General features: G+C 34.3%; 4 non-coding genes across 4 annotated transcripts; 3 read left to right on the forward strand and 1 right to left on the reverse strand.

Annotated features, from left to right (window-relative positions):
• Positions 1–1,222: 1,222 nt before the first annotated feature.
• Positions 1,223–1,296, reverse strand: TRNAI-AAU (transfer RNA isoleucine (anticodon AAU)). The gene has a single exon. It is a non-coding gene; the product is annotated as a tRNA-Ile (tRNA).
• A 3,210-nt stretch (positions 1,297–4,506) lies between these two features.
• Positions 4,507–4,580, forward strand: TRNAI-AAU (transfer RNA isoleucine (anticodon AAU)). The gene has a single exon. It is a non-coding gene; the product is annotated as a tRNA-Ile (tRNA).
• Positions 4,581–7,219: 2,639 nt separating this feature from the next.
• TRNAI-AAU (transfer RNA isoleucine (anticodon AAU)) lies at positions 7,220–7,293 on the forward strand. Its single transcript has one exon. It is a non-coding gene; the product is annotated as a tRNA-Ile (tRNA).
• A 2,226-nt stretch (positions 7,294–9,519) lies between these two features.
• Positions 9,520–9,593, forward strand: TRNAI-AAU (transfer RNA isoleucine (anticodon AAU)). The gene has a single exon. It is a non-coding gene; the product is annotated as a tRNA-Ile (tRNA).
• Positions 9,594–10,997: the final 1,404 nt, after the last annotated feature.

A 10,997-nucleotide genomic window follows, 5' to 3' on the forward strand; every position in this document is an offset into this window, starting at 1 on the left:
ATGTATAAAAAAATATATAGTATATATATACATATATATCGATATATATCATATATATATATATATATATGTATATATATATAAACATGCACATGCATGTGCGTATATGTACATATATACTTGTGTATGAGCTCCAGTTATTTAGTTTAGTGGGCGGAAGGAAGGCTGCAAGTAAAGACTGTTAAGCTAAGAATAGTAGAGGCTTGAAATGCAGCGTCTCCGTCTTGTCTGTGTACCAGTATTTGATCTTGGCACTGGCATATATCTGGCACTGGAGCCTCGTGGTTTTGCCTGCGATAAACCGACACTTGAGGCATTCTATCAAAATCATGCTCCTTGGCCTGTAAGGGGATCGAACCCTCGACATCCGCGTTATTAGCTGGTGGGTGTGCTACACAGGGGCAGGAGAATATATGAAAATTTTGAGCTAGCTTAACAAGTAACAAAGAAAAACAAATCAAAACGTAATAAGCATGATAAAGTGTATCAGGAATGACCAATGAACGACATTTTTCGTGGTAGGGTACCCTTGCCAAAGCAAAAAAGGGGCATCAAAATATTATGCTAGATCAGCTCATAGTGTAACAACTTGAGACTGGCTTCAAATTCATCTGTAAGGCCCATTTTATCAGAAATAAGTAGTGACTCATTTTTAGTGGTGGGGGATTCGAGCCAGACACCTCATGTATAATACTCCATATCATCATCCTGATCTGACATCACCTCACTCACTCCATGGCTCGTCCTCAGACTCGATCAGTTCATCTGGATTTTCTGGGTCTGAGTCCATGTCATCACTACCAGTGATGATGCAATAAACAGAAACTATACTTCAGTGGAACTATAAAGATGTTGATTTTCAGATATTGATTGGTATCATAAGGTTACATCTATTCTCCATCAGCTGATGCTAGCTACTACGATAGGAAATAGAATATTGAGTATGCACTTATGAATACGAGATATATATTCATACACACATAAACTGAAGGAGATAGAGAGGGGGGAGAGAGAAGGAGAGAGAGATAAATATATACACATATGTGTGTGTATGTGCACATATACACATGTGTATATATATGCATATACAATATATATATACATTTATATATATACAAATATATATATAACCTTGGATCTGACATATATCTGGCACTGAAGCCTGATGGATTCACATGCGATAAACGGACACCAGAGTCATTGTATTAAAAGTATACATGCTTGGCCCGTAAGGGGATCGAACCCTCGACATCCGCGTTATTAGCACGGCGCTCTAACCAACTGAGCTAACAGGCCCTTACACTACTTGAAAATTTTTCTCATAATGAACCGTCAGTCAACAAATTTTATTGAAGATAATTAAAAGTAGCAATGTACAATCAATATAGCCTAGTGTTAGACTGTATTTCAGAAGGATTGTATCAGGACAGAGCAAAATAAACACATTGTTTATCATTTCAAATGCATATAAGCCTATGAAAAACTACTTCTTAGAAAATGCTTCGGCAGTTTATCTTAAATGTTTTCAAATCGCATTACCATACATATATATATATTTATGACCAAAAGCACAAACACGGCAATTTGTACATAAAAACAAAAAGGAAAACAACCACGACAGGAAATAAAGGAAATTAACTCTCTTCAAGAGTCCCTCTCCAGACGTAAGATTAACCAAACGTCTTTTATCATTTGTCTGAAGAGGAACTCATGAAAGGTTCGAAACGCTGCACTGTATTTTGATTTCTATTGTGACTTTTCCTCTTCATATTATATATATATATATATATATATATATATATATATATATATATATATATATATACACACACATCATTAATTTTGCATATATATACACATATCTATCAATCTGAGTATATAAATTCATATATAGTATACAGTGTGTCACACATACACATATATGTATATATGAATATACATATATATACATACATATACAGATATCAGTTCTATGTATGTGTGTTTTTGTATGTGCATAGGAGTATATACACCTGAGTGTGTGTGTGAACATGTTTTCCTTCTTATACACCTTAGTAACTCGTCGTTGCGATTAGCCATTGTCCTCCCACCTGAGTCCGATCACGTGGTCAACGGACTGGTCTTCAGCGCCCTCCGTGGTCTCCAAGAGTCTGTCGGAGGGCGAGAGATAAGCGGCGGAGACGAAGAGGCCGTTCAGCAGGGAGACCAAAGGCAAATGAGGCTTAGGTAAGTGAGTGAGGGGCGGCTTGTTTACATGAGCGCGTGGAAGTTTCTTGCAGAATAACTCTCTTAAATAATCTAAAGGAAGAAGAATATTCTAAAAGAAAAAGAAAGAAAGAAAGACTGAGGTTTGATGCCAGACTCACCCCCAACGTGTTGAACAGGACAGGAAAGAAGAACGCATAATCATTAGCATACAAGAGCCTTGCATACACAGCGGTCCTAATGGCCTGGCCACCGTGCCATCCTTTGACCTTGGTCCAGGCATTTTGTCAGCAAAAGAGGAATCGGCTGCCAACGAATAGACTCCGGAGACAGTAGACCAAACTTTTGTCAGCAAGGGGATCGAACCTTCCTCATACGAATCATATAATGGCAGAATAATGAAATTTTGAATTAAAATAATTCATTTATACGCAACATTTTTAGATGAATTGTATACGTACGTGGGTCTAGAATTTTTTTTTTTTTTTTTTTTTTTTTTTTTTTACAATGAATTAGTACACAAAACATAAAATGTGGATTTGGGAAAGAAGAAAAAGACATGCAAACGGTAGCACAAAATATCTAACGCAAAGAATAAAAGTTTCATGATCAGGAGACGACGTCGAGAACACAGACAGAGGCCTTTTTATCTTGTTTCTTAGGATGCTTCTTGAACTTGAGATATTGCCATCAGGTAGGGCAGGAAGGCAGAACTTGGTACCTAATGAAATGGGTACCAGGAATACGCATGTGTGTATGCATATATATATATATATATATATATATATATATATATATATATATATATATATATATATGTGTGTGTGTGTGTGTGTGTGTGTGTGTGTGTGTGTGTGTGTGTGTGTGCGCGCGCGCTTGTGTGCATGTATGTATATATATGTATGTATATACTTAAATAAACACGCCGACTTAGAGAAAAATGCATAGATATATTCCTGGTACCCATATCATTAGGTACCAAGTTTTGCCTTCCTGCCCTACCTGATGCCAATATCTCAAAATAGTTCAGGAAGCATCCTAAGAAACAGGATAAAACGGCCTCTGTCTGTGTTCTCGACGTCGTCTCATGAACATGAAGCTTTTATTCTTTGCGTTAGATATATTGTACTACCGTTTGCATGTCTTTTTCTTCTTTCCCAATCCACACTTTATGTTTTGTTTACTAACTTACTGTAAAGAAAACTTCTATAGCCACGTACTTATATAATTGATCTAAAAATGTTGCGTATAAATGAATTATTTTAATTCAAAATGTCATTATTCTGCAGTTACGATATGATTCTATGAGGAGGATTCGATCCCCTTGCTGGCAAAAGTTTGGTCTACCGTCTCCGGAGTCTATTCGTTGGCAGCCGATTCCTCTTTTGCTGACAAAATGCCTAGACCAAGGTCAAAGGATGGCACCTTGGGACCGCAGTGTATGGTAATGATTATGCGTTCTTCTTTCCTGTCCTGTTCAACACGTTGGGGTGAGTCTAGCATCAAACCTCGGTCTTTTTTTCTTTCTTTTCCTTTTAGAATATTCTTCTTCCTTTAGATTATTTAAGAGTTATTCCGCAAGAAACTTCCACGAGCTTATCTAAACAAGTCGCCTCACACTCTCTTACCTAAGCCTCATATAACTGATATCTGTATATGTATGTATGTATATATATATGTACATATATATGTGTATATGTGACATATAATATATATGAATATATATATGCATAGAACCCTTCACGAGTTCCTCTTCAGACAAATGATAAAAGACTTTTGGTTAATGATACGTCTGGAGAGGAACTCTTGAAGAGAGTTCATTTCATTCATTTTTTGTGATTGTTTTCCTTTTTGTTTTTGTGTACAAATTACTGCGTCTGTTTGTGTTCATATATATCTGTTTATATATACATATATATATATAGCACATACAGACACCCATATATATTATTCATATATGTGAATATGTTTACATATATATATATATATACATATATATGTGTGTGTGTACATAAGTATATAATAGTTTTTTTTTCTTTTCGAAAAGGCACCTTATATATCATGGTTATGAGATTTGAAAACATTTAGGATAAACTGTCTAAGCACAAGTAATTTTTCATAGACTTATATGCATTTGAAATGATAAACACAATATATTTATTTTGTTCTGTCCTGATATGATCCTTCTGAAATACAATATAACACTAGGCTATATTGATGGTATATTGCTACTTTGAATAATCTGCAATACAATTTGTTGATTGGCAGTCCATTATTAGAAAGATTTTCAAAAAGGTTAAGGGCCTGTTAGCTCAGTTGGTTAGAGCGCCGTGCTAATAACGCGGATGTCGAGGGTTCGATCCCCTTACGGGCCAACGTGTTAAGTATTTTATTCATTGGCAAGTGTCCGGTCACCGCACGCCAATCCATCATTTTCTAGTGCCAGATATATGCCAGTGCCAAGGTCAAACACTGGTACACAGACAAGACGGAGACTGAAAGTCATTGGCAACGCTGCATTTCTAACATTTCTTCCGCCCACCAATCTAAATAACTGGAGCACACACACTCATACAAATATATCATTAGAAATAGAAAGAGGGAGGGAGAGGGAGAGAGAGAGAGAGAGAAATAGACACAAATATATGTTTTAACTATCAATCTATCTTTATATACACATAAACATGCATCTATAAATATGTAGATGTATATATGTATTCGCATAGATGAATACATATATATACATATACATACATATATATATATATATATATATATATATATATATATATATATATATATATATATATATATATATATATATATATATACGTATACATGTAAATATGTATATATATGTACATATACTTATATGAATATAAGGATGTATATATATTCAACAGTCTGTCATTCCGCCACGGGACTCAGTTTATTAGTTTGGGTGGAAATACAGCCGAGTTAAATTCAAACCACTGCGACAGGCGTTTCTTCGTGGGGAGGGAAATAAGCCAGCAAAAGAGCGTGCAAACTACTCACCACTGCGAGCTTACACACACACACACACACACACACATATATATATATATGGTTGAAAAACTCACAATGCACAAACTACATTTACTGAAGACAGTGAGACTAGTTTGTGCATTGTGCGTTTTTCTATCATAGTATCAACACGGTAGAGTGTTTTTCCCTTCATATATATATGTGAGTGTGTTTATCTATTAATATGAATATGTATGTGGATGTACATATATATATGCATATATTTATTTAAGTATATATATACATATATATACATACATACACACACACGCACACACCCACATACATATATGCACACACACACGCGTATTCCTGGTACCCATTTCATTAGGTACCAAGTTCTGCCTTCCTGCCCTACCTGATGGCAATATCTCAAGTTCAGGAAGCATCCTAAGAAACAAGATAAAACGGCCTCTGTCTGTGTTCTCGACGTCGTCTCCTGAACATTAAGCTTTTATACTTTGCGTTAGATATTTTGTACTACCGTTTGCATGTCTTTTTCTTCTTTCCCAATCTACACTTTATGTTTTGTGTACTAATTCACTGTAAAAAAAAAAAAAAAAAAAAAAAAAAAAAAAAAAAAAAAAAAAAAAACTTCTAGAGCCATGTACTTATATAATTGATCTACAAATGTTGCGTATAAATGAATTATTTCAATTCAAAATTTCATTATTCTGCCATTATATGATTCGTATGAGGAAGGTTCGATCCCCTTGCTGGCAAAAGTTTGGTCTACCGTCTCCGGAGTCTATTCGTTGGCAGCCGATTCCTCTTTTGCTGACAAAATGCCTGGACCAAGGTCAGAGGATGGCACGGTGGCCAGGTCATTAGGACCGCTGTGTATGCAAGGCTCTTGTATGCTAATGATTATGCGTTCTTCTTTCCTGTCCTGTTCAACACGTTGGGGGTGAGTCTGGCATCAAACCTCAGTCTTTCTTTCTTTCTTTTTCTTTTAGAATATTCTTCTTCCTTTAGATTATTTAAGAGAGTTATTCTGCAAGAAACTTCCACGCGCTCATGTAAACAAGCCGCCCCTCACTCACTTACCTAAGCCTCATTTGCCTTTGGTCTCCCTGCTGAACGGCCTCTTCGTCTCCGCCGCTTATCTCTCGCCCTCCGACAGACTCTTGGAGACCACGGAGGGCGCTGAAGACCAGTCCGTTGACCGCGTGATCGGACTCAGGTGGGAGGACAAAGGCTAATGGCAGCGAAGAGTTACTAAGGTATATAAGAAGGAAAACATGTTCACACACACACTCAGGTGTATATATTCCTATACACATACAAAAACACACATACATATAACTGATATCTGTATATGTATGTATATATGTATATTTATATATACATATATGTGTATGTGTGACACACTGTATACTATATATGAATTTATATACTCAGATAGATAGATATGCATATATATATGCAAAATTATGCATGTATATATATATATATATATATATATATATATATATATATATATATATATATATATATATATATATGAAGAGGAAAAGTCACAATAGAAATCAAAATACAGTGCAGCGTTTCGAACCTTTCATGAGTTCCTCTTCAGACAAATGATAAAAGACGTTTGGTTAATCTTACGTCTGGAGAGGGACTCTTGAAGAGAGTTAATTTCCTTTATTTCTTGTCGCGGTTGTTTTCCTTTTTGTTTTTATGTACAAATTGCTGCGTTTGTGCTTTTGGCCATATATATATGTATGGTAATGCGATTTGAAAACATTTAAGATAAACTGCCTAAGCATTTTCTAAGTAGTTTTTCATAGGCTTATATGCATTTGAAATGATAAACAGAATGTGTTTATTTTGCTCTGTCCTGATACAATCCTTCTGAAATACAGTCTAACACTAGGCTATATTGATTGTACATTGCTACTTTTAGTTATCTTCAATATAATTTGTTGACTGACGGTTCATTATGAAAAAGATTTTCAAGTAGTGTAAGGGCCTGTTAGCTCAGTTGGTTAGAGCGCCGTGCTAATAACGCGGATGTCGAGGGTTCGATCCCCTTACGGGCCAAGCATGTATACTTTTAATACAATGACTCTGGTGTCCGTTTATCGCATGTGAATCCATCAGGCTTCAGTGCCAGATATATGTCAGCTCCAAGGTTATATATATATATATATATATATATATATATATATATATATATATATATATATATATATATATATATATATATATATATATATATATATATATATATATATATATCATGTATATGCATATATATACACATATGTGTATATGTGCACATACACACATATGTGTATATATTTATCTCTCTCTCTCCTTCTCTCTCCCCCCTCTCTATCTCCTTCAGTTTCTGTGTATGAATATATATCTCGTATTCATGAGTGCATACTCAATATTCTATTTCTTATCGTAGTAGCTAGCATCAGCTGATGGAGAATAGATGTAACCTTATGATATCAATCAATATCTGAAAATCAACATCATTATAGTTCCACTGAAGTATAGTTTCTGTTTATTGCATCATCACTGGTAGTGATGACATGGACTCAGACCCAAAAAATCCAGATGAACTGGATGAACTGATCGAGTCTGAGGACGAGCCATGGAGTGAGTGAGGTGATGTCAGATCAGGATGATGATATGGAGTATTACGCATGAGGTGTCTGGCTCGAATCCCCCACCACTAAAAATGAGTCACTACTTATTTCTGATAAAATGGGCCTTACTGATGAATTTGAAGCCAGTCTCAAGTTGTTACACTATGAGCTGATCTAGCATAATATTTTGATGCCCCTTTTTTGCCCTAGTAGGGGTACCCCACCACGAAAAATGTCGTTCATTGGTCATTCCTGATACACTTTATCATGCTTATTAAGCTTTGACTTGTTTTTCTTTGTTACTAGTTAAGCTAGCTCAAAATTTTCATATATTCTCCTGCCCCTGTGTAGCACACCCACCAGCTAATAACGCGGATGTCGAGGGTTCGATCCCCTTACAGGCCAAGGAGCATGATTTTGATACAATGCTTCAAGTGTCGGTTTATCGCAGGCAAAACCACGAGGCTCCAGTGCCAGATATATGCCAGTGCCAATATCAAACATACACAGACAAGACGGAGACGCTGCATTTCAAGCTTCTACTATTCTTAGCTTAACAGTTTTTACTTGCAGCCTTACTTCCGCCCACTAAACTAAATAACTGGAGCTCATACACAAGCATATATGTACATATACGCACATGCATGTACATGTTTATATATATATATATATATATATATATATATATATATATATATATATATGTATATATATATATATATATATATATATATATATATATATGTATATATATATATATATATATATATATATATATAGATAGATAGATAGATAGATAGATATATATGTATATATATACATATATATGTGTTGTGTATGTATACATGTGTATACACACACACACAAACACACGAGCGTGTGTGTGCGGTGTGTGTTTCTGTATGTGTATGTGTGTGTATGTGTATATATATTAAATATATATACAAAATGTTGTATACATTTGTATATATATATGTATATATACATATATGTATAGTAATACATATTTATATGAATATATATATATATATATATATATATATTATATATGCATATGTATATGTATATATGTATATGCATACATATGTATATATATATATATATATATATATATATATATATATATATATATATATATATATTCATATACACATATGCATAATTATGCATGTATGTATATATATGTATATATGTATGAAGAGGAAAAGAAATCAAAATAAAGTGTAACGTTTCGAACCCTTTACGAGATCCTCTTCAGACAAATGATATAAGACTCTTGGTTAATCATACGTCTGGAGAGGAACTCTTGAAGAGAGTTCATTTCCTTCATTTATTGTGATTGTTTTCCTTTTTGCTTTTGTGTACAAATTACTACGTTTGTGCTTGTGTTCATATATATATGTATATATATACATATATATGCATATATATACACACCCATATATATTATTTATATATGTAAATATGTTTACATATATACATGTGTGTACATAAGTATATATTAGATTTTTTTCTTATATATCATGGTTATGGGAGTTGAAAACATTTAGGATAAACTGCCTAAGGCATATGTGCATTTGAAATGATAAACAAAGTGAATTTATTCTGCTCTGTCCTGATATGATCCTTCTGACAGTTCACTATGAGAAAGACTCTCTCCAGAGGTAAGGGCCTGTTAGCTCAGTTGGTTAGAGCGCCGTGCTAATAACGCGGATGTCGAGGGTTCGATCCCCTTACGGGCCATGTTGAGTATTTTATTCAGTGACTCTGGTATCCGTTCATCGCACGCCAATCCATCAGTCTCCAGTGCCAGATATATGCCAATGCCAAGGTCAAACACTGGTACACAGATATGACGGAGACTGAAGGTCGTTGGCAACGCTGCATTTCTAGTCTCTGCTATTGTTAGGTTAATAGTCTTTACTTGCAGTCTTTCTTCTGCCCACTAAACTAAACTGGAGCACACATTTACGCACACATATATTATTAGAGTTAGAGAGAGGGAGAGAGAGACTTACACACACAAATATATATTATATCTATCAATCTATCTTTATGTACACATACATGCATCTATAAATATCTAGATGTATATATGTATACGCATAAATGAATATATATATATATATATATATATATATATATATATATATATATATATATATATATATATATATATATACGTATACATGTAAATATGTATATATATATGTACTATACTTATATAAATATAAGGACGTATATATATTTAGCAGTCTGTCATTCCGCCACGGAAATACAGCCGAGGTACCGTCAACCCACTGCGACAGGCGTTTCTTGGTGGGGAGGGAAATAAGCCAACAAAAGAGCATCCGGACTACTCTCCACTGCAACGTAGATTTCCTGAGCATACACACACACACACATGTAAATATATGTATAAGGTAGAAAAACTCACAATGCACAAATTAGATTTATTGAAGTGAGACTAGTTTGTGCATTGTGGCTTTATCTACCATAGTATCAACACAGTAGAGTGTTTTCCCTCCATATATATGTGTGTATGTGTTTATCTCTTAATTTAAATATATACATGTGTGTACATATATATGTATATATTTATATAAGTATGCACACACACACACACACACACACACACAAACACACACACACACACACACACACACACACACACACACACACACACACACACACACACACACACACATATATATATATATATATATATATATATATATATATATATATATATATATATATATATATATGCACACACACACGGACTTAAATACAAATGCATAGATGTATCAAAATTGTACGAAATAGATTTATTCCTTTTGCCCATTTCATTAGGTACCAAGTTCTGTCTTCCTGCCCTACCTGATGTCAGTATCTCAAAATAGTTCAGGAAGCATCCTAAGAAACAGGATAAAACGGCGTCTGTCTGTGTTCTCGCCGTCGTCCCCTGAACATATATTTTGTGTACTAATCCACTGTACAAAAAAAAAAAAAAAAAAATCTACAGCCACGTCTTTATATAATTCATTTAAAAAATGTTGCGTATAAACGAATTATTTCAAATCAAAATTTCATTATTCAGTAGTTATGATATGATTCGTATGTGGCAAAAGTTTAGTCCTCTGTCCC

Source organism: Penaeus vannamei, chromosome 20 (genome assembly GCF_042767895.1).
Source record: "Penaeus vannamei isolate JL-2024 chromosome 20, ASM4276789v1, whole genome shotgun sequence".
Lineage (NCBI taxonomy): Eukaryota > Metazoa > Arthropoda > Malacostraca > Decapoda > Penaeidae > Penaeus > Penaeus vannamei.